Source organism: Aulostomus chinensis, chromosome 1 (genome assembly GCF_037954235.1).
Source record: "Aulostomus chinensis isolate RoL2024-O1b breed Wild chromosome 1, RoL_Achi_v1.0, whole genome shotgun sequence".
Lineage (NCBI taxonomy): Eukaryota > Metazoa > Chordata > Actinopteri > Syngnathiformes > Aulostomidae > Aulostomus > Aulostomus chinensis.
The window spans coordinates 37,399,680-37,403,998 of record NC_141320.1 but is presented as its reverse complement, the minus strand read 5'-3'; the positions used below and the strand labels follow the sequence as shown (position 1 = coordinate 37,403,998).

Sequence of the window (4,319 nt, the reverse complement as noted above, 5' to 3'; positions counted from 1 at the left end):
AACAACGCAGCCTGGAGCAGGTATAAGATAACCGAGGCTGTCGCAGTTTTTATATGCAAAGACATTCGACCTTACAGCGTCTGGGAAACGACGGTTTCCGAGGTCTCATAAAAACTTTGGAGCCGCGCTACATTTTGCCGACTTGCAAACACCTAAGTGAAGTGACAATACCAAACATGAACGCAAGCTTAAAACAAAGCATCGAAACTTCGCTTCACTCAGCAGAGAACGTAGCATTGACTTGTGATTGTTGGACGTCAAGAGCAACAGATTCATATCTGACCATTACAGCTCACTACATTAGTGACTGGGTCCTCGCATGCCATGTTCTTCAAACCAGAGCCGTGGAAACCAGCCACATAGCGAGAAAACTCAGTGAACTGTTATTCAGTGCAATAGGCGAGTGGAAGCTTACGAACAAGGTGCCAGCCATCGGAACTGACAATGCAGCAAATATTGTCCGCGCTGCGGAGATTACGGGCTTGTTGCACATTGGTTGCTTTGCACACCTTCTTAATTTAGCCTCGCAAACTGCGCTGAAAATCCCTACAGCTGCACGCTTGCTCGGCAGAGTCAGACGCATCGCTGCATTTTTTCATCGTAGCTCTACGGCGAGCCGCATCCTCAGAGAGAAGCAAAGGGTGCTGGAGCTTCCTGAGCACAAGATGGTGATTGACGTGGTGACACGTTGGAATAGCTTACTGGAGATGCTGGACCGTTTCCTCGAGCAGCAACCAGCCATCTCAGCAGCTCTGCTGTCACCTGAAGTACGTAGTAACGAGAAAGATGTCTGCACGTTGACAGAAGTGGACGAAAGAGTAGCAGAGGATGTGGTCAAAGCCCTTCAGCCACTGAAAGCAGCCACTCTTGCCACGTCTGAGGAAAAATCCCCGACTCTGTCCATCATTGCACCCTTGCATGCACAACTGTTGGAAGAGATGTGCTGTGTCCCCCAGGATTCAACAGTCATCAAAGAGGTCAGGACAGCAGCAGACAACAACCTCAATTCAAGGTAAGCTTAAAAAGTATGTAGGTGAATGCGTGTGCATTCATGCACATTCATTTCCAATTAAATTATATTTAAGTGATCAAATATATCTTTTCAAGGTTCGTGCCTTGAAGGACAGGCTCTATGTTGCTTCAGCGTCAGACCCTCGTTTCAAGGCTCTGCCTTTCTTGTCTGATGAGGCCTGGAACCACACATTCTCCCGACTGGTGACTGAAGCTTCTGTTGTGGCACAGGCGGAGGCATCCAATGTAAGTTATTGACACAAAAAAAACCTTATTTCCTACAGTTTTTGTACTTTACTGTATTCAACTCAAATTTAATTTGTCTTCATTATTTTAATATTAAGCAGTTGTATTCTGAATTGTGTTCCAAGTGACTTTCCAGATCATTTTCTTGCTATTTTCAAACAGCAAACATCTGCTTTTGGTGGAAAAGAAGAAGCTGTGCCTGATCCCATTGAAGATGTTGCTCCACCAAAGAGACCAAAGGAATCCTCTGCACTGATGTCTCTCCTAGGGTCAGCCTACATGCGGAAAGACACAGTTACACAGAAAACTGTATTTGAAAAGGCCCAGGATGAAATCAAAATATACAGGGAAGTAACACCCATTCCACTCTCTGAGAATCCTCTCAACTGGTGGAGAACACATGCAAAGCAGGATCCCCTATTGGCCCACCAAGCAAAACAGTACCTTTGTGTACCTGGTACCAGTGTCCCGTCCGAGCGGGTTTTTTCCACCACTGGGGATGTTGTGACGGCAAAAAGGAGCTGCCTTACTCCTCAACATGTTGATCAACTCCTTTTCATGCAGAAAAATCTTACTGTCTCCAACAAGTAAGAAAAGGGATGACAGGTCTTGAAGTTTTATGGACTTAGGTTTGTGATTATTGTTCAGAAGTTTACAAGATCTTTTTCATTCGTGTGTCAAGAAAACCCTTTAAGGAGTAATTCAGAGCTGTTTAGACTTGTAAATACTTTTCTTTTTTGCATGAATGAAAAACAAACCAAACCCAAACAGGAAGTTCAGAATGCCTGGAAAACAAGATGGAATGTCACCACTTGTCTGATGGTGTTTTTCAGTTTACATTGTATGTTTCAAATATACAGACCGTGTTCCAAAAAATGGAGATATTGGCGCTATTTTAATTTGCCTACATTTATTTGAGTCAACAGATGGCTGTTAATTCTGTTCTGATGCAGTTGTCACAACCATTGTAGTGTTATTGCACAGAAGCTGTGAGACAGTTGTAGCTAAGTGAGTGTCCTGTTTATGTGTGTCATCTTTGGAGATACTTGAATAATATACATTGTATATATACATATACATAATTTACATTGTCTATCTTGTAATTTATTTTAATTTGATTTATATTCATTCATTTTTTTGTGTTGTCAGTCACTTGGTCAGGTTTAAATAAATAAATAAATGGATATCGAATTGAATCGTGAATTGAATTGAATCGAACCTCGGAAAATCGAATCAAATCGATTAGGAAAATCTGAATCGATACTCAGCCCTACTGACTGGTATTTGTTGTTAAACTGGACAGTTTGTCTGTTGAAGCTCTTTACGTTGATCTGGTTGGACACAAATCTTAGCCACTCAGATGCAGCAGCAGAAGAAGCTGTCATCCACCCTGACAGTCAGAGCATCAAGTCAAGGAAACATCACCATCTTGTAGTTCCAAACCTTCACCTGTCAGATTCAGCTACTTCTTATTGTGGGACTTTAACTTTGAACACAAACAGTGTCTAGACGCACGATGGCCCAAAAACGGCCCGCATCCCGATTGCAGATCAGCACCACACCAGACCCAGGATTGGTCCAGTTCTGATTTTACTTTAGTATTTGGCACCTTCGGATGTTCGGACCGAATCCAGTTAGTTCCACACATTTTCATTTCACCTTGGATTTTGGAGCTTTCGGGTTAAAACCTGTATTTCATGTGTGGGCCACAACCGTCATGTGTGCACCACAGCCGGATCAGGAAGCTTTCAAACGGATCTGGCCCAAAGACTCCTGCTATCTGGGCAGTGTAGATGCCAATGTAGTGGTTGGGGAAATAGTCTCTGAGAATCCAACTTGAAGGTCCTGCTAAGTGTTGTGATGCTCAAATGTTCTGTAAAATAGTTGGACCCTCAGCAGAGATGCTAGATTAGGAGTTGATGGAGTCGTTGCAGATACCAGTGTCCAAAGTCCAGGCTTGAACCTGGTTTGTGCAGTTCTTTGTCAAGCTAGCAGCGATTCTTTCCTTTTCACATCGCCGTGTCTCCTGATGACTCAGGACCAGTTGATGTCCATTTACCTGTCATGGTGACAGAGAACTTTCTCCAGCTCAACCAGGACAAAACTGAGGTCTTAATTGAAGGTGGTGGCAGCGTTGTTAGGGCCTGAGCCTCCTCCCAACCAGCCACAGCCAAGTAGCAGGAGTTGGCCATAGAAAAATCCAATTCCTCTTTCAAAGTCCGTCAGAGACCTGCTGGAGGCTCCACCGAGATTTGAACTCAGATCACTGGATTCAAAGTCCAGAGTGCTAACCATTACACCATGGAACCAGTCTAAAAAAAAAAGACATGAGTGAGAAAAATTATGGCGCTTATCATGTAGGAGGGACTACAGTGGTTGTCTGGTTTTAATTTTCACAAACATCCATCCATTCATCCATTGTCTTCCGCTCATTCCTGTTAATGGTTGCAGACTCCTTTTTCAGAGCTGGAACCTTCCTCTTGTGTCAGCTTCATGTTCCCATCTCTATGGTAACGGTCAGTTTTGACCCACGTCTTCAATCAGCTGTCAAATAAACTAAAACAATTTTCTATCATGGTTCAGGTTAACAAAATCCTCATCAACTTCTCTGGTCCAATCACATTTATGTTGGCACACAGAGAACAGATCCAGAGTCAGAGCTGAGACTTCAGTCTAACCACCTTAAGCTGGAGGAGAAGAAGCCCTGATTTCTGGGTCTCAGTCTTTTTACTCTCTTGGCTCCACCCACACAGGGCAGGAGAACATCCTCATAGTGAGTCAGTATTTTTCCATGTTTAACCCAATCAGCTCTCAGTGGTTAAGAACAGGTGAGTTAGTGAGTGTGGTTCGTTCTAATCTGATGTCCAAGCTGCAGGGAACAGCAAAGCCAAACAGTACAGAAGCCTTTCAGCATTCATGCAGACTGGAAAGAGGCTGAAATGCTCCCTGCTTCTGGAAGGAGCAGAGATGGAGCCAGAAAAAACACAGAATTTACCCAGACTCTGATTTGAACTAGCAAGAGACTCAAGCTGGTCATGAAGTATGATTGGCTGCCTCTTCGT

The 4,319-nt window shown here is 43.7% G+C and overlaps 1 non-coding gene across 1 annotated transcript; it reads right to left on the bottom strand.

Annotated features, from left to right (window-relative positions):
* Positions 1 to 3,494: 3,494 nt before the first annotated feature.
* Positions 3,495 to 3,566, bottom strand: trnaq-uug (transfer RNA glutamine (anticodon UUG)). Its single transcript has one exon. It is a non-coding gene; the product is annotated as a tRNA-Gln (tRNA).
* Between the last annotated feature and the right edge of the window lie 753 nt (positions 3,567 to 4,319).